Genomic DNA, 20,035 nt, shown 5'->3' with positions numbered 1-20,035 from the left:
CTGTATTATAGAAAATAAAGGAGCTGGAGCAGCGTCACTGCTTCCTCCCGTATGAAAGAAAATAAAGGAGCTGGAGCCGTGTCTCTTCTTCCTCATGTATTATAGAAAATAAAGGAGCTGGAGCAGCGTCACTGCTTCCTCCCGTATTATAGAAAATAAAGGAGCTGGAGCAGCGTCACTGTTTCCTCCTGTATTATAGAAAATAAAGGAGCTGGAGCAGCGTCTCTACTTCCTCCGGTATTATAGAAAATAAAGGAGCTAGAGCAGCGTCACTGCTTCCTCATGTATTATAGAAAATGAAGGAGGTGGAGCAGCATCACTGCTTCCTCCTGTATTTTCGAAAATAAAGGAGCTGGAACAGCGTCACTGCTTCCTCCTGTATTATAGAAAATAAAGGAGCTGGAGCAGCGTCTCTGCTTCCACCTGAATTATCGAAAATAAAGGAGCTGGAGCAGAGTCACTGCTTCCTCCGGTATTATAGAAAATAAAGGAGCTGGAGCAGCGTCACTGCTTCCTCCTGTATTGTAGAAAATAAAGGAGCTGGAGGAGCGTTTCTGCTTCCTCTTGTATTGTAGAAAATAAAGGAGCTGGAGCAACGACACTGCTTCCTCCTGTATTATAGAAAATAAAGGAGCTGGAGCAGCGTCACTGCTTCCTCCTGTTTTTTAGAAAATAAAGGAGCTGGAGCAGCGTCACTGCTTCCTCCAGTATTATGGAAAATAAAGGGGCATGAACAGCGTCACTGCTTCATCCTGTATTATAGAAAATAAAGTAGCTGGAGGAGGTTCTCTGCTTCCTCCTGTATTATAGAAAATAAAGTAGCTGGAGCAGCGTCACTGCATCCTCCGGTATTATAGAAAATAAAGGAGCTGGAGCAGCGTCACTCCTTCCTCTTGTATTATAGAAAATAAAGGAGCTGGAGCAGCGTCACTGATTCCTCATGCATTATAGAAAATATAGGAGCTGGAGCAGCGTCACTGCTTCCTCCTGTATTATAGAAAATAAAGGATCTGGAGCAGCGTCACTGCTTCCTCCGGAATTATAGAAAATAAAGGAGCTGGAGCAGCGTCACTGCTTCCTCCTGTATTATAGAAAATAAAGTAGCTGGAGCAGCGTTTCTGCTTCCACCTGTATTGTAGAAAATAAAGGAGCTGGAGCAATGTCACTGCTTCCTCCTGTATTATATAAAATAAAGGAGCTGGAGCAGCGTCACTGCTTCCTCCTGTATTATAGAAAATAAAGGAGCTGGAGCAGCGTTTCTGCTTTCACCTGTATTATAGAAAATAAAGGAGCTGAAGCAACGTCACTGCGTCGTCCTGTGTTATAGAAAATACAGGAGCTTGAGCAGAGTCACTGCTTCCTCCTGTATTATAGAAAATAAAGGAGCTGGAGCAGCGTCAATGCTTCCTCCTGTATTATAGAAAATAAAGGAGCTGGAGCAGAGTCACTACTTCCTCCTGTATTATAGAAAATAAAGGAGCTGGAGCAGCGTCACTGCTTCCTCTTGTATTATAGAAAATAAAGGAGCTGAAGCAGCGTCTCTACTTCCTCCTGCATTATAGAAAATAAAGGAGCTGGAACAGAGTCACTGCTTCCTCCTGTATTATAGAAAATAAAGGAGCTGGAGCACATCACTGCTTCCTCTTGTATGATAGAAAATAAAGGAGCTGGAGCACCGTCACTGCTTCCTCCTGTATTATAGAAAATAAACGAGCTGGAGCAGCGTTTCTGCTTCCTCCTGTATTGTACAAAATAAAGGAGCTGGAGCAGCGTCACTGCTTCTTCCTGTATTATAGAAAATAAAGGAGCTGGAGCAGCGCCTCTACTTCCTGCTGTATTATAGAAAATAAAGGAGCTGGAGCAGCGTCACTGCTTCCTCATGTATTATAGAAAATAGAGGAGGTGGAGCAGCATCACTTCTTCTTCCTGTGTTATACAAAATAAAGGAGCTGGAGCAGCGTCACTGCTTCCTCCTGTATTATAGAAAATAAAGGAGCTGGAGCAGCGTCACTGCTTATTCCTGTATTATAGAAAATAAAGGAGCTGGAGCAGCGTCTCTACTTCCTCCGGTATTATAGAAAGTAAAGGAGCTGGAGCAGCGTCACTGCTTCCTCATGTATTATAGAAAATGAAGGAGGTGGAGCAGCATCACTGCTTCCTCCTGTATTATAGAAAATAAACGAGCTGGAACAGCGTCACTGCTTCCTCCTGTATTATAGAAAATAAAGGAGCTGGAGCAGCGTCTCTGCTTCCACCTGTATTATAGAATATAAAGGAGCTGGAGCAACGTCATGCTTCCTCCAGTATTATAGAAAATGAAGGAGGTGGAGCAGCATCACTGCTTCCTCCTGTATTATAGAAAATGAAGAAGGTGGAGCAGCATCACTGCTTCCTCCTGTATTATAGAAAATAAAGGATCTGGAGCAGCGTAACTGCTTCGTGCTGTATTATAGAAAATAAAGGAGCTGGAGCAGCGTCACTTTTTCCTCCTGTATTATAGAAAATAAAGGAGCTGGAGCAGCGTCACTTTTTCCTCCTGTATTATAGAAAATAAAGGAGCTGGAGCAGCGTCCCTGCTTCCTCCTGTATTATAGAAAATAAAGGAGCTGGAGCAGCATCACTGCTTCCTCCTGTGTTATACAAAATAAAGGAGCTGGAGCAGCGTCACTGCTTCCTCCTGTATTATAGAAAATAAACGAGCTGGAGCAGCGTCACTGCTTATTCCTGTATTATAGAAAATAAAGGAGCTGGAGCAGCGTCTCTACTTCCTCCTGTATTATAGAATATAAAGGAGCTGGAGCAGCGTCACTGCTTCCTCGTGTATTCTAGAAAATAAAGGAGGTAGAGCAGCATCACTGCTTCCTCCTGTATTATAGAAAATAAACGAGCTGGAACAGCCTCAATGCTTCCTCCTGTATTATAGAAAATAAAGGAGCTGGAGCAGCGTCTCTGCTTCCACCTGTATTATAGAAAATAAAGGAGCTGGAGCAACGTCATGCTTCCTCCAGTATTATAGAAAATAAAGGAGCCGGAGCAGCGTAACTGCTTCGTCCTGTATTATAGAAAATAAAGGAGCTGGACCAGCGTCACTTTTTCCTCCTGTATTATAGAAAATAAAGGAGCTGGAGCAGCGTCACTGCTTCCTCCAGTATTATAGAAAATAAAGGAGCTGGAGCAGCGTCCCTGCTTCCTCCTGTATTATAGAAAATAAAGGAGCTGGAGCAGCGTCACTGCTTCCTCCAGTATTATAGAAAATAAAGGAGCTGGAGCAGCGTCACTGCTTCCACCTGTATTATAGAAAATAAAGGAGCTGGAGCAGCGTCACTGCTTCCTCCCGTATGAAAGAAAATAAAGGAGCTGGAGCCGTGTCTCTTCTTCCTCATGTATTATAGAAAATAAAGGAGCTGGAGCAGCGTCACTGCTTCCTCCCGTATTATAGAAAATAAAGGAGCTGGAGCAGCGTCACTGCTTCCTCCTGTATTATAGAAAATAAAGGAGCTGGAGCAGCGTCACTGCTTCCTCCTGTATTATAGAAAATAAAGGAGCTGAAGCAGCGTCTCTACTTCCTCCTGCATTATAGAAAATAAAGGAGCTGGAGCAGCGTCACTGCTTCCTCCTGTATTAAAGAAAATAAAGGAGCTGGAGCACATCACTGCTTCCTCCAGTATTATAGAAAATAAAGGAGCGGGAGCAGCGTAACTGCTTCGTCCTGTATTATACAAAATAAAGGAGCTGGAGCAGCGTCACTGCTTCCTCCTGTAATATAGAAAATAAAGGAGCTGGAGCAGCGTCACTGCTTCCTCCTGTATTATAGAAAATTAAGGAGCTGGAGCAGCGTTACTGATTCCTCCCGTATTATAGAAAATAAAGGATCTGGAGCCGTGTCTCTTCTTCCTCATGTATTATAGAAAATAAAGGAGCTGGAGCAGCGTCACTGCTTCCTCCTGTATTATAGAAAATAAAGGAGCTGGAGCAGCGTCACTGCTTCCTCCCGTATTATAGAAAATAAAGGAGCTGGAGCCGTGTCTCTTCTTCCTCATGTATTATAGAAAATAAAGGAGCTGGAGCAGCGTCACTGCTTCCTCATGGAATGCAGAAAATCAAGGAGCTGGAGCAGCGTCACTGGTTCCACCGGTATTATAGAAAATAAAGGATCTGGAGCAGCGTCACTGCTTCCTCTTGTATTATAGAAAATAAAAGAGCTGGAGCAGCGTCACTGCTTCCTCATGCATTTTAGAAAATATAGGAGCTGGAGCAGCGTCACTGCTCCCTCCTGTATTATAGAAAATAAAGGATCTGGAGCAGCGTCACTGCTTCCTCCGGTATTATAGAAAATAAAGGAGCTGTAGCAGCGTCACTGCTTCCTCCTGTATTATAGAAAATAAAGGAGCTGGAGCAGCGTTTCTGCTTCCTCCTGTATTGTAGAAAATAAAGGAGCTGGAGCAGCGTTACTGCTTCCTCCTGTATTATAAAAAATAAAGGAGCTGGAGCAGCGTTTCTGCTTCCACCTGTATGATAGAAAATAAAGGAGCTGAAGCAACGTCACTGCTTCCTCCTGTATTATAAAAAATAAAGGAGCTGGAGCAGCGTAATTGCTTCGTCCTGTATTATAGAAAATAAAGGAACTGGAGCAGAATCACTTTTTCCAACTGTATTATAGAAAATAAAGGAGCTGGAGCAGCGTCACTGCTTCCTCATGCATTATAGAAAATAAAGGAGATGTAGCAGCGTCACTGCTTCCTCCTGTATTATAGAAATTAAAGGATCTGGAGCAGCGTCACTGCTTCCTCCGGTATTATAGAAAATAAAGGAGCTGGAGCAGCGTCACTGCTTCCTCCTGTATTGTAGAAAATAAAGGAGCTGGAGCAGCGTTTCTGCTTCCTCTTGTATTGTAGAAAATAAAGGAGCTGGAGCAACGTCACTGCTTCCTCCTGTATTATAGAAAATAAAGGAGCTGGAGCAGCGTCACTGCTTCCTCCTGTTTTATAGAAAATAAAGGAGCTGGAGCAGCGTCACTGCTTCCTCCAGTATTATGGAAAATAAAGGGGCAGGAACAGCGTCACTGCTTCCTCCTGTATTATAGAAAATAAAGTAGCTGGAGCTGCTTCTCTGCTTCCTCTTGTATTATAGAAAATAAAGGAGCTGGAGCAGCGTCACTGCTTCCTCCGGTATTATAGAAAATAAAGGAGCTGGAGCAGCGTCACTGCTTCCTCCGGTATTATAGAAAATAAAGGAGCTGGAGCAGCGTCACTGCTTCCTCATGCATTATAGATAATATAGGAGCTGGAGCAGCGTCACTGCTCCCTCCTGTATTATAGAAAATAAAGGATCTGGAGCAGCGACACTGCTTCCTCCGGTGTTATAGAAAATAAAGGAGCTGGAGCAGCGTCACTGCTTCCTCCTGTATTATAGAAAATAAAGTAGCTGGAGCAGCGTTTCTGCTTCCTCCTGTATTGTAGAAAATAAAGGAGCTGGAGGAATGTCACTGCTTCCTCCTGTATGATAGAAAATAAAGGAGCTGGAGCAGCGTCACTGCTTCCTCCTGTATTATAGAAAATAAATGAGCTGGAGCAGCGTTTCTGCTTTCACCTGTATTATAGAAAATAAAGGAGCTGAAGCAACGACACTGCGTCCTCCTGTGTTATAGAAAATAAAGGAGCTGGAGTAGAGTCACTGCTTCCTCCTGTATTATAGAAAATAAAGGAGCTGGAGCAGAGTCACTGCTTCCTCCTGTATTATAGAAAATAAAGGAGCTGGAGCAGCGTCTCTGCTTCCTCCTGTATTACAGAGAATAATGGAGTTGGAGCAGCGTCACTGCTTCCTCTTGTATTCTAGAAAATAAAGGAGCTGAAGCAGCGTCTCTACTTCCTCCTGCATGATAGAAAATAAAGGAGCTGGAGCAGCGTCACTGCTTCCTCCTGTATTATAGAAAATAAAGGAGCTGGAGCACATCACTGCTTCCTCTTGTATGATAGAAAATAAAGGAGCTGGAGCAGCGTCACTGCTTCCTCCTGTGTTATAGAAAATAAAGGAGCTGGAGCAGAGTCACTGCTTCCTCCTGTATTATAGAAAATAAAGGAGCTGGAGCACATCACTGCTTCCTCTTGTATGATAGAAAATAAAGGAGCTGGAGCAGAGTCACTGCTTCCTCCTGTATTATAGAAAATAAAGGAGCTGGAGCAGAGTGACTGCTTCCTCCTGTATTATAGAAAATAAAGGAGCTGGAGCACATCACTGCTTCCTCTTGTATGATAGAAAATAAAGGAGCTGGAGCAGCGTCACTGCTTCCTCCTGTGTTATAGAAAATAAACGAGCAGGAGCAGCGTTTCTGCTTCCTCCTGTATTATAAAAAATAAAGGAGCTGGAGCAGCGTAATTGCTTCGTCCTGTATTATAGAAAATTAAGGAACTGGAGCAGAGTCACTTTTTCCTAATGTATTATAGAAAATAAAGGAGCTGGAGCAGCGTCACTGCTTCGTCATGCATTATAGAAAATAAAGGAGATGTAGCAGCGTCACTGCTTCCTCCTGTATTATAGAAAATTAAGGAGCTGGAGCAGCGTTACTGATTCCTCCTGTTTTATAGAAAATAAAGGAGCTGGAGCAGCGTCACTGCTTCCTCCAGTATTGTGGAAAATAAAGGGGCAGGAACAGCGTCACTGCTTCCTCCTGTATTAAAGAAAATAAAGTAGCTGGAACTGCTTCCCTGCTTCCTCCTGTATTATAGAAAATAAAGGAGCTGGAGCAGCGTCACTGCTTCCTCCGGTATTATAGAAAATAAAGGAGCTGGAGCAGCGTCACTGCTCCCTCCTGTATTATAGAAAATAAAGGATCTGGAGCAGCGTCACTGCTTCCTCCGGTATTATAGAAAATAAAGGTGCTGGAGCAGCGTCACTGCTTCCTCCTATATTATAGAAAATAAAGTAGCTGGAGCAGCGTTTCTGCTTCCTCCTGTATTGTAGAAAATAAAGGAGCTGGAGCAATGTCACTGCTTCCTCCTGTATTATAGAAAATAAAGGAGCTGGAGCAGCGTCACTGCTTCCTCCGGTATTATAGAAAATAAAGGAGCTGGAGCAGCGTCACTGCTTCCTCCTGTATTATAGAAAATAAAGGAGCTGGAGCACATTACTGCTTCCTCTTGTATGATAGAAAATAAAGGAGCTGGAGCAGCTTCACTGCTTCCTCATGCATTATAGAAAATATAGGAGCTGGAGCAGCGTCACTGCTCCCTCCTGTATTATAGAAAATAAAGGATCTGGAGCAGCGTCACTGCTTCCTCCGGTATTATAGAAAATAAAGGAGCTGGAGCAGCATCACTGCTTCCTCCTGTATTATAGAAAATAAAGTAGCTGGAGCCGCGTTTCTGCTTCCTCCTGTATTGTAGAAAATAAAGGAGCTGGAGCAATGTCACTGCTTCCTCCTGTATTATAGAAAATAAAGGAGCTGGAGCAGCGTCACTGCTTCCTCCTGTATTATAGAAAATAAAGGAGCTGGTGCAGCGTCTTTGCTTCCTCCTGTATTATAGAAAATAAAGGAGCTGGAGCAGAGTCACTGCTTCCTCCTGTATTATAGAAAATAAAGGAGCTGGAGCAGCGTCTCTGCTTCCTCCTGTATTACAGAGAATAATGGAGTTGGAGCAGCGTCACTGCTTCCTCTTGTATTATAGAAAATAAAGGAGCTGAAGCAGCGTCTCTACTTCCTCCTGCATGATAGAAAATAAAGGAGCTGGAGCAGCGTCACTGCTTCCTCCTGTATTATAGAAAATAAAGGAGCTGGAGCACATCACTGCTTCCTCTTGTATGATCGAAAATAAAGGAGCTGGAGCAGCGTCACTGCTTCCTCCTGTGTTATAGAAAATAAACGAGCAGGAGCAGCGTTTCTGCTTCCTCCTGTATTATAAAAAATAAAGGAGCTGGAGCAGCGTATTATGCTTCGTCCTGTATTATAGAAAATTAAGGAACTGGAGCAGAGTCACTTTTTCCTACTGTATTATAGAAAATAAAGGAGCTGGAGCAGCGTCACTGCTTCCACATGCATTATAGAAAATAAAGGAGATGTAACAGCGCAACTGCTTCCTCCTGTATTATAGAAAATTAAGGAGCTGGAGCAGCGTTACTGATTCCTCCTGTTTTATAGAAAATAAAGGAGCTGGAGCAGCGTCACTGCTTCCTCCAGTATTATGGAAAATAAAGGGGCAGGAACAGCGTCACTGCTTCCTCCAGTATTATGGAAAATAAAGGGGCAGGAACAGCGTCACTGCTTCCGACTGTATTATAGAAAATAAATTAGCTGGAGCTGCTTCTCTGCTTCCTCCTGTATTATAGAAAATAAAGGAGCTGGAGCAGCGTCACTGCTTCCTCCGGTATTATAGAAAATAAAGGAGCTGGAGCAGCGTCACTGCTTCCTCTTTTATTATACAAAATAAAGGAGCTGGAGCAGCGTCACTGCTTCCTCATGCATTATAGAAAATATAGGAGCTGGAGCAGCGTCACTGCTTCCTCCGGTATTATAGAAAATAAAGGAGCTGGAGCAGCGTCACTGCTTCCTCCTGTATTATAGAAAATAAAGTAGCTGGAGGAGCGTTTCTGCTTCCTCCAGTATTGTAGAAAATAAAGGAGCTGGAGCAATGTCACTGCTTCCTCCTGTATTATAGAAAATAAAGGAGCTGGAGCAGCGTCACTGCTTCCTCCTGTATTACAGAAAATAAAGGAGCTGGAGCAGCGTCACTGCGTCCTCCTGTGTTATAGAAAATAAAGGAGCTGGAGCAGAGTCACTGCTTCCTCCTGTATTATAGAAAATAAAGGAGCTGGAGCAGCGTCTCTGCTTCCTCCTGTATTATAGAAAATAAAGGAGCTGGAGCAGAGTCACTGCTTCCTCCTGTATTATAGAAAATTAACGAGCTGGAGCAGAGTCACTGCTTCCTCCTGTATTATAGAAAATAAAGGAGCTGGAGCAGCGTCTCTGCTTCCTCCTGTATTATAGAAAATAAAGGAGCTGGAGCAGAGTCACTGCTTCCTCCTGTATTATAGAAAATAAAGGAGCTGGAGCAGCGTCTCTGCTTCCTCCTGTATTACAGAAAATAATGGAGTTGGAGCAGCGTCACTGCTTCCTCTTGTATTATAGAAAATAAAGGAGCTGAAGCAGCGTCTCTACTTCCTCCTGCATTATAGAAAATAAAGGAGCTGGAGCAGCGTCACTGCTTCCTCCTGTATTATAGAAAATAAAGGAGCTGGAGCACATCACTGCTTCCTCTTGTATGATAGAAAATAAAGGAGCTGGAGCAGCGTCACTGCTTCCTCCTGTGTTATAGAAAATAAACGAGCTGGAGTGCGTTTCTGCTTCCTCCTGTATTGTAAAAAATAAAGGAGCTGGAGCAGCGTAATTGCTTCGTCCTGTATTATAGAAAATAAAGGAACTGGAGCAGAGTCACTTTTTCCTACTGTATTATAGAAAATAAAGGAGCTGGAGCAGCGTCACTGCTTCCTCATGTATTATAGAAAATAAAGGAGATGTAGCAGCGTCACTGCTTCCTCCTGTATTATAGAAAATAAAGGATCTGGAGCAGCGTCACTGCTTCCTCCGGTATTATAGAACATAAAGGAGCTGGAGCAGCGTCACTGCTTCCTCCTGTATTGTAGAAAATAAAGGAGCTGGAGCAGCGTTTCTGCTTCCTCTTGTATTGTAGAAAATAAAGGAGCTGGAGCAACGTCACTGCTTCCTCCTGTATTATAGAAAATAAAGGTGCTGGAGCAGCGTCACTGCTTACTCCTGTATTATAGAAAATATAGGAGATGGAGCAGCGTCACTGCTTCCACCAGTATTATGAAAAATAAAGGGGCAGGAACAGCGTCACTGCGTCCTCCTGTATCATAGATAATAAAGTAGCTGGAGCTGCTTCTCTGCTTCCTCCTGTATTATACAAAATAAAGGAGCTGGAGCAGCGTCACTGCTTCCTCCGGTATTATAGAAAATAAAGGAGCTGGAGCAGCGTCATAGCTTCCTCATGCATTATAGAAAATATAGGAGCTGGAGCAGCGTCACTGCTTCCTCCTGTATTATAGAAAATAAAGGATCTGGAGCAGCGTAACTGCTTCCTCCGGTATTATAGAAAATAAAGGAGCTGGAGCAGCGTCACTGCTTCCTCTTGTATTATAGAAAATAAAGTAGCTGGAGCAGCGTTTCTGCTTCGTCCTGTATTGTAGAAAATAAAGGAGCTGGAGCAATGTCACTGCTTCCTCCTGTATTATAGAAAATAAAGGACCTGGAGCAGCGTCAGTGCTTCCTCCTGTCTTATAGAAAATAAAGGAGCTGGAGCAGCGTTTCTGCTTCCTCCGGTATTATAGAAAATAAAGGAGCTGAAGCAACGTCACTGCGTCCTTCTGTGTTATAGAAAATAAAGGAGCTGGAGCAGAGTCACTGCTTCCTCCTGTATTATAGAAAATAAAGGAGCTGGAGCAGCGTCTCTGCTTCCTCCTGTATTATAGAAAATAAAGGAGCTGGAGCAGTGTCACTGCTTCCTCCTGTATTACAGAAAATAATGGAGTTGGAGCAGCGTCACTGCTTCCTCTTGTATTATAGAAAATAAAGGAGCTGAAGCAGCGTCTATACTTCCTCCTGCATTATAGAAAATAAAGGAGCTGTAGCAGCGTCACTGCTTCCACCTGTATTATAGAAACTGAAGGAGCTGGAGCACATCACTGCTTCCTCTTGTATTATAGAAAATAAAGGAGCTGGTGCAGCGTTACTGCTTCCTCATGTATTATAAAAAATCAAGGAGCTGGAGCAGCTTCACTCGTTCCACAGGTATTATAGAAAATAAAGGAGCTGGAGCAGCGTCACTGCTTCCACCTGTATTATAGAAACTGAAGGAGCTGGAGCACATCACTGCTTACTCTTGTATTATAGAAAATCAAGGAGCTGGAGCAGCGTCACTCGTTCCACAGGTATTATAAAAAATCAAGGAGATGGAGCAGCGTCTCTGCTTCCACCTCTAGTATAGAAAATAAAGGAGCTGGAGCAACGTCATGCTTCCTCCAGTATTATAGAAAATAAAGGAGCCGGAGCAGCGTAACTGCTTCCTCCTGTATTATAGAAAATAAAGGAGCTGGAGGAGCGTAATTGCTTCGTCCTGTATTATAGAAAGTAAAGGAGCTGAAGCAACGTCACTGCTTCCTCCTGTATTATAGAAAATAAAGGAGCTCGGGCAGCGTCACTGCTTCCTCATGCATTGTAGAAAATAAAGGAGCTGGAGCAACGTCACTGCTTCCGCCTGTATTATAGAAAATAAAGTAGCTGGAGCAGATTCTCTGCTTCCTCCTGTATTATAGAAAATAATGTAGCTGGAGCAGCGTTACTGCTTCCTCCGGTATTATAGAAAATAAAGGAGCTGGAGCAGCGTCACAGCTTCCTCTTGTATTATACAAAATAAAGGAGCTGGAGCAGCGTCACTGCTTCCTCCTGTATTATAGAAAATAAACGATCTGGAGCAGCGTCACTGCTTCCTCCGGTATTAGAGAAAATAAAGGAGCTGGAGCAGAGTCACTGCTTCCTCCTGTATTATAGAAAATAAACGAGCTGGAGCAGCGTTTCTGCTTCCTCCTGTATTGTAGAAAATAAAGGAGCTGGAGCAACGTCACTGCTTCCTCCTGTATTATAAAAAATAAAGGAGCTGGTGCAGCGTTTCTGCTTCCTCCCGTATTATAGAAAATAAAGGATCTGGTGCAGCGTCACTGCTTCCTCCTGTATCATAGAAAATAAAGGAGCTGGAGCAGCGTCCCTGCTTCCTCCTGTATTATAGAAAATAAAGGAGCTGGAGCAGCGTCACTGCTTCCTCCCGTATGAAAGAAAATAAAGGAGCTGGAGCCGTGTCTCTTCTTCCTCATGTATTATAGAAAATAAAGGAGCTGGAGCAGCGTCACTGCTTCCTCCCGTATTATAGAAAATAAAGGAGCTGGAGCAGCATCACTGCTTCCTCCTGTGTTATACAAAATAAAGGAGCTGGAGCAGCGTCACTGCTTCCTCCTGTATTATAGAAAATAAAGGAGCTGGAGCTGCGTCTCTACTTCCTCCTGTATTATAGAATATAAAGGAGCTGGAGCAGCGTCACTGCTTCCTCATGTGTTATAGAAAATAAAGGAGGTGGAGCAGCATCACTGCTTCCTCCTGTATTATAGAAAATAAAGGAGCTGGAGCAGCGTCTCTGCTTCCACCTGTATTATAGAAAATAAAGGAGCTGGAGCAACGTCATGCTTCCTCCAGTTTTATAGAAAATAAAGGAGCTGGAGCAGCGTCACTGCTTCCTCCAGTATTATAGAAAATAAAGGAGCTGGAGCAGCGTCCCTGCTTCCTCCTGTATTATAGAAAATAAAGGAGCTGGAGCAGCGTCACTGCTTCCTCCTGTATTATAGAAAATAAAGGAGCTGGAGCAGCGTCACTGCTTCCTCCCGTATTAAAGAAAATAAAGGAGCTGGAGCCGTATCTCTCCTTCCTCATGTATCATAGAAAATAAAGGAGCTGGGGCAGCGTCACTGCTTCCTCCCGTATTATAGAAAATAAAGGAGCCGGAGCAGCGTAACTGCTTCGTCCTGTATTATACAAAATAAAGGAGCTGGAGCAGCGTCACGTTTTCCTACTGTATTATAGAAAATAAAGGAGCTGGAGCAGCGTCACTGCTTCCTCCAGTATTATAGAAAATAAAGGAGCTGGAGCAGCGTCCCTGCTTCCTCCTGTATTATAGAAAATAAAGGAGCTGGAGCAGCGTCACTGCTTCCTCCTGTATTATAGAAAATAAAGGAGCTGGAGCAGCGTCACTGCTTCCTCCCGTATTAAAGAAAATAAAGGAGCTGGAGCAGTATCTCTCCTTCCTCATGTATCATAGAAAATAAAGGAGCTGGGGCAGCGTCACTGCTTCCTCCCGTATTATAGAAAATAAAGGAGCCGGAGCAGCGTAACTGCTTCGTCCTGTATTATACAAAATAAAGGAGCTGGAGCAGCGTCACTTTTTCCTACTGTATTATGGAAGATAAAGGAGCTGGAGCAGCGTCTCTGCTTCCTCCTGTATTACAGAGAATAATGGAGTTGGAGCAGCGTCACTGCTTCCTCTTGTATTATAGAAAATAAAGGAGCTGAAGCAGCGTCTCTACTTCCTCCTGCATGATAGAAAATAAAGGAGCTGGAGCAGCGTCACTGCTTCCTCCTGTATTATAGAAAATAAAGGAGCTGGAGCACATCACTGCTTCCTCTTGTATGATAGAAAATAAAGGAGCTGGAGCAGCGTCACTGCTTCCTCCTGTGTTATAGAAAATAAAGGAGCTGGAGCAGAGTCACTGCTTCCTCCTGTATTATAGAAAATAAAGGAGCTGGAGCACATCACTGCTTCCTCTTGTATGATAGAAAATAAAGGAGCTGGAGCAGAGTCACTGCTTCCTCCTGTATTATAGAAAATAAAGGAGCTGGAGCAGAGTGACTGCTTCCTCCTGTATTATAGAAAATAAAGGAGCTGGAGCACATCACTGCTTCCTCTTGTATGATAGAAAATAAAGGAGCTGGAGCAGCGTCACTGCTTCCTCCTGTGTTATAGAAAATAAACGAGCAGGAGCAGCGTTTCTGCTTCCTCCTGTATTATAAAAAATAAAGGAGCTGGAGCAGCGTCACTGCTTCGTCCTGTATTATAGAAAATTAAGGAACTGGAGCAGAGTCACTTTTTCCTAATGTATTATAGAAAATAAAGGAGCTGGAGCAGCGTCACTGCTTCCTCATGCATTATAGAAAATAAAGGAGATGTAGCAGCGTCACTGCTTCCTCCTGTATTATAGAAAATTAAGGAGCTGGAGCAGCGTTACTGATTCCTCCTGTTTTATAGAAAATAAAGGAGCTGGAGCAGCGTCACTGCTTCCTCCAGTATTATGGAAAATAAAGGGGCAGGAACAGCGTCACTGCTTCCTCCTGTATTAAAGAAAATAAAGTAGCTGGAACTGCTTCCCTGCTTCCTCCTGTATTATAGAAAATAAAGGAGCTGGAGCAGCGTCACTGCTTCCTCCGGTATTATAGAAAATAAAGGAGCTGGAGCAGCGTCACTGCTCCCTCCTGTATTATAGAAAATAAAGGATCTGGAGCAGCGTCACTGCTTCCTCCGGTATTATAGAAAATAAAGGTGCTGGAGCAGCGTCACTGCTTCCTCCTGTATTATAGAAAATAAAGTAGCTGGAGCAGCGTTTCTGCTTCCTCCTGTATTGTAGAAAATAAAGGAGCTGGAGCAATGTCACTGCTTCCTCCTGTATTATAGAAAATAAAGGAGCTGGAGCAGCGTCACTGCTTCCTCCGGTATTATAGAAAATAAAGGAGCTGGAGCAGCGTCACTGCTTCCTCCTGTATTATAGAAAATAAAGGAGCTGGAGCACATTACTGCTTCCTCTTGTATGATAGAAAATAAAGGAGCTGGAGCAGCTTCACTGCTTCCTCATGCATTATAGAAAATATAGGAGCTGGAGCAGCGTCACTGCTCCCTCCTGTATTATAGAAAATAAAGGATCTGGAGCAGCGTCACTGCTTCCTCCGGTATTATAGAAAATAAAGGAGCTGGAGCAGCATCACTGCTTCCTCCTGTATTATAGAAAATAAAGTAGCTGGAGCCGCGTTTCTGCTTCCTCCTGTATTGTAGAAAATAAAGGAGCTGGAGCAATGTCACTGCTTCCTCCTGTATTATAGAAAATAAAGGAGCTGGAGCAGCGTCACTGCTTCCTCCTGTATTATAGAAAATAAATGAGCTGGAGCAGCGTTTCTGCTTTCACCTGTATTATAGAAAATAAAGGAGCTGAAGCAACGTCACGGCGTCCTCCTGTGTTATAGGAAATAAAGGAGCTGGAGCAGAGTCACTGCTTCCTCCTGTATTATAGAAAATAAAGGAGCTGGTGCAGCGTCTTTGCTTCCTCCTGTATTATAGAAAATAAAGGAGCTGGAGCAGAGTCACTGCTTCCTCCTGTATTATAGAAAATAAAGGAGCTGGAGCAGCGTCTCTGCTTCCTCCTGTATTACAGAGAATAATGGAGTTGGAGCAGCGTCACTGCTTCCTCTTGTATTATAGAAAATAAAGGAGCTGAAGCAGCGTCTCTACTTCCTCCTGCATGATAGAAAATAAAGGAGCTGGAGCAGCGTCACTGCTTCCTCCTGTATTATAGAAAATAAAGGAGCTGGAGCACATCACTGCTTCCTCTTGTATGATCGAAAATAAAGGAGCTGGAGCAGCGTCACTGCTTCCTCCTGTGTTATAGAAAATAAACGAGCAGGAGCAGCGTTTCTGCTTCCTCCTGTATTATAAAAAATAAAGGAGCTGGAGCAGCGTATTATGCTTCGTCCTGTATTATAGAAAATTAAGGAACTGGAGCAGAGTCACTTTTTCCTACTGTATTATAGAAAATAAAGGAGCTGGAGCAGCGTCACTGCTTCCACATGCATTATAGAAAATAAAGGAGATGTAACAGCGCAACTGCTTCCTCCTGTATTATAGAAAATTAAGGAGCTGGAGCAGCGTTACTGATTCCTCCTGTTTTATAGAAAATAAAGGAGCTGGAGCAGCGTCACTGCTTCCTCCAGTATTATGGAAAATAAAGGGGCAGGAACAGCGTCACTGCTTCCTCCAGTATTATGGAAAATAAAGGGGCAGGAACAGCGTCACTGCTTCCGACTGTATTATAGAAAATAAATTAGCTGGAGCTGCTTCTCTGCTTCCTCCTGTATTATAGAAAATAAAGGAGCTGGAGCAGCGTCACTGCTTCCTCCGGTATTATAGAAAATAAAGGAGCTGGAGCAGCGTCACTGCTTCCTCTTTTATTATACAAAATAAAGGAGCTGGAGCAGCGTCACTGCTTCCTCATGCATTATAGAAAATATAGGAGCTGGAGCAGCGTCACTGCTTCCTCCGGTATTATAGAAAATAAAGGAGCTGGAGCAGCGTCACTGCTTCCTCCTGTATTATAGAAAATAAAGTAGCTGGAGGAGCGTTTCTGCTTCCTCCAGTATTGTAGAAAATAAAGGAGCTGGAGCAATGTCACTGCTTCCTCCTGTATTATAGAAAATAAAGGAGCTGGAGCAGCGTCACTGCTTCCTCCTGTATTACAGAAAATAAAGGAGCTGGAGCAGCGTCACTGCGTCGTCCTGTGTTATAGAAAATAAAGGAGCTGGAGCAGAGTCACTGCTTCCTCCTGTATTATAGAAAATAAAGGAGCTGGAGCAGCGTCTCTGCTTCCTCCTGTATTATAGAAAATAAAGGAGCTGGAGCAGAGTCACTGCTTCCTCCTGTATTATAGAAAATTAACGAGCTGGAGCAGAGTCACTGCTTCCTCCTGTATTATAGAAAATAAAGGAGCTGGAGCAGCGTCTCTGCTTCCTCCTGTATTATAGAAAATAAAGGAGCTGGAGCAGAGTCACTGCTTCCTCCTGTATTATAGAAAATAAAGGAGATGGAGCAGCGTCTCTGCTTCCTCCTGTATTACAGAAAATAATGGAGTTGGAGCAGCGTCTCTGCTTCCTCTTGTATTATAGAAAATAAAGGAGCTGAAGCAGCGTCTCTACTTCCTCCTGCATTATAGAAAATAAAGGAGCTGGAGCAGCGTCACTGCTTCCTCCTGTATTATAGAAAATAAAGGAGCTGGAGCACATCACTGCTTCCTCTTGTATGATAGAAAATAAAGGAGCTGGAGCAGCGTCACTGCTTCCTCCTGTGTTATAGAAAATAAACGAGCTGGAGTGCGTTTCTGCTTCCTCCTGTATTGTAAAAAATAAAGGAGCTGGAGCAGCGTAATTGCTTCGTCCTGTATTATAGAAAATAAAGGAACTGGAGCAGAGTCACTTTTTCCTACTGTATTATAGAAAATAAAGGAGCTGGAGCAGCGTCACTGCTTCCTCATGTATTATAGAAAATAAAGGAGATGTAGCAGCGTCACTGCTTCCTCCTGTATTATAGAAAATAAAGGATCTGGAGCAGCGTCACTGCTTCCTCCGGTATTATAGAACATAAAGGAGCTGGAGCAGCGTCACTGCTTCCTCCTGTATTGTAGAAAATAAAGGAGCTGGAGCAGCGTTTCTGCTTCCTCTTGTATTGTAGAAAATAAAGGAGCTGGAGCAACGTCACTGCTTCCTCCTGTATTATAGAAAATAAAGGTGCTGGAGCAGCGTCACTGCTTACTCCTGTATTATAGAAAATATAGGAGATGGAGCAGCGTCACTGCTTCCACCAGTATTATGAAAAATAAAGGGGCAGGAACAGCGTCACTGCGTCCTCCTGTATCATAGATAATAAAGTAGCTGGAGCTGCTTCTCTGCTTCCTCCTGTATTATACAAAATAAAGGAGCTGGAGCAGCGTCACTGCTTCCTCCGGTATTATAGAAAATAAAGGAGCTGGAGCAGCGTCATAGCTTCCTCATGCATTATAGAAAATATAGGAGCTGGAGCAGCGTCACTGCTTCCTCCTGTATTATAGAAAATAAAGGATCTGGAGCAGCGTAACTGCTTCCTCCGGTATTATAGAAAATAAAGGAGCTGGAGCAGCGTCACTGCTTCCTCTTGTATTATAGAAAATAAAGTAGCTGGAGCAGCGTTTCTGCTTCGTCCTGTATTGTAGAAAATAAAGGAGCTGGAGCAATGTCACTGCTTCCTCCTGTATTATAGAAAATAAAGGACCTGGAGCAGCGTCAGTGCTTCCTCCTGTCTTATAGAAAATAAAGGAGCTGGAGCAGCGTTTCTGCTTCCTCCGGTATTATAGAAAATAAAGGAGCTGAAGCAACGTCACTGCGTCCTTCTGTGTTATAGAAAATAAAGGAGCTGGAGCAGAGTCACTGCTTCCTCCTGTATTATAGAAAATAAAGGAGCTGGAGCAGCGTCTCTGCTTCCTCCTGTATTATAGAAAATAAAGGAGCTGGAGCAGTGTCACTGCTTCCTCCTGTATTACAGAAAATAATGGAGTTGGAGCAGCGTCACTGCTTCCTCTTGTATTATAGAAAATAAAGGAGCTGAAGCAGCGTCTATACTTCCTCCTGCATTATAGAAAATAAAGGAGCTGGAGCAGCGTCACTGCTTCCACCTGTATTATAGAAACTGAAGGAGCTGGAGCACATCACTGCTTACTCTTGTATTATAGAAAATCAAGGAGCTGGAGCAGCGTCACTCGTTCCACAGGTATTATAAAAAATCAAGGAGATGGAGCAGCGTCTCTGCTTCCACCTCTAGTATAGAAAATAAAGGAGCTGGAGCAACGTCATGCTTCCTCCAGTATTATAGAAAATAAAGGAGCCGGAGCAGCGTAACTGCTTCCTCCTGTGTTATAGAAAATAAAGGAGCTGGAGGAGCGTAATTGCTTCGTCCTGTATTATAGAAAGTAAAGGAGCTGAAGCAACGTCACTGCTTCCTCCTGTATTATAGAAAATAAAGGAGCTGGGGCAGCGTCACTGCTTCCTCATGCATTGTAGAAAATAAAGGAGCTGGAGCAACGTCACTGCATCCTCCTGTATTATAGAAAATAAAGGAGCTGGAGCAGCGTCACTGCTTCCTCCTGTTTTATAGAAAATAAAGGAGCTGGAGCAGCGTCACTGCTTCCTCCAGTATTATGGAAAATAAAGGGGCAGGAACAGCGTCACTGCTTCCGCCTGTATTATCGAAAATAAAGTAGCTGGAGCAGATTCTCTGCTTCCTCCTGTATTATAGAAAATAATGTAGCTGGAGCAGCGTTACTGCTTCCTCCGGTATTATAGAAAATAAAGGAGCTGGAGCAGCGTCACAGCTTCCTCTTGTATTATACAAAATAAAGGAGCTGGAGCAGCGTCACTGCTTCCTCCTGTATTATAGAAAATATAGGAGCTGGAGCAGCGTCACTGCTTCCTCCTGTATTATAGAAAATAAACGATCTGGAGCAGCGTCACTGCTTCCTCCTGTATTATAGAAAATAAACGAGCTGGAGCAGCGTTTCTGCTTCCTCCTGTATTGTAGAAAATAAAGGAGCTGGAGCAACGTCACTGCTTCCTACTGTATTATAGAAAATAAAGGAGCTGGTGCAGCGTTTCTGCTTCCACCTGTATTATAGAAAATAAAGGATCTGGAGCAGCGTCACTGCTTCCTCCTGTATTATAGAAAATAAAGGAGCTGGAGCAGCGTCCCTGCTTCCTCCTGTATTATAGAAAATAAAGGAGCTGGAGCAGCGTCACTGCTTCCTCCCGTATGAAAGAAAATAAAGGAGCTGGAGCCGTGTCTCTTCTTCCTCATGTATTATAGAAAATAAAGGAGCTGGAGCAGCGTCACTGCTTCCTCCCGTATTATAGAAAATAAAGGAGCTGGAGCAGCATCACTGCTTCCTCCTGTGTTATACAAAATAAAGGAGCTGGAGCAGCGTCACTGCTTCCTCCTGTATTATAGAAAATAAAGGAGCTGGAGCTGCGTCTCTACTTCCTCCTGTATTATAGAATATAAAGGAGCTGGAGCAGCGTCACTGCTTCCTCATGTGTTATAGAAAATAAAGGAGGTGGAGCAGCATCACTGCTTCCTCCTGTATTATAGAAAATAAAGGAGCTGGAGCAGCGTCTCTGCTTCCACCTGTATTATAGAAAATAAAGGAGCTGGAGCAACGTCATGCTTCCTCCAGTTTTATAGAAAATAAAGGAGCTGGAGCAGCGTCACTGCTTCCTCCAGTATTATAGAAAATAAAGGAGCTGGAGCAGCGTCCCTGCTTCCTCCTGTATTATAGAAAATAAAGGAGCTGGAGCAGCGTCACTGCTTCCTCCTGTATTATAGAAAATAAAGGAGCTGGAGCAGCGTCACTGCTTCCTCCCGTATTAAAGAAAATAAAGGAGCTGGAGCCGTATCTCTCCTTCCTCATGTATCATAGAAAATAAAGGAGCTGGGGCAGCGTCACTGCTTCCTCCCGTATTATAGAAAATAAAGGAGTCGGAGCAGCGTAACTGCTTCGTCCTGTATTATACAAAATAAAGGAGCTGGAGCAGCGTCACGTTTTCCTACTGTATTATAGAAAATAAAGGAGCTGGAGCAGCGTC

The sequence above is a fragment of the Chiloscyllium punctatum genome, chromosome 21 (genome assembly GCF_047496795.1).
Source record: "Chiloscyllium punctatum isolate Juve2018m chromosome 21, sChiPun1.3, whole genome shotgun sequence".
Taxonomy (NCBI): Eukaryota; Metazoa; Chordata; class Chondrichthyes; order Orectolobiformes; family Hemiscylliidae; genus Chiloscyllium; species Chiloscyllium punctatum.
The sequence above is the reverse complement of the archived record's forward strand: the minus strand, read 5'-3'. Positions refer to the sequence as shown.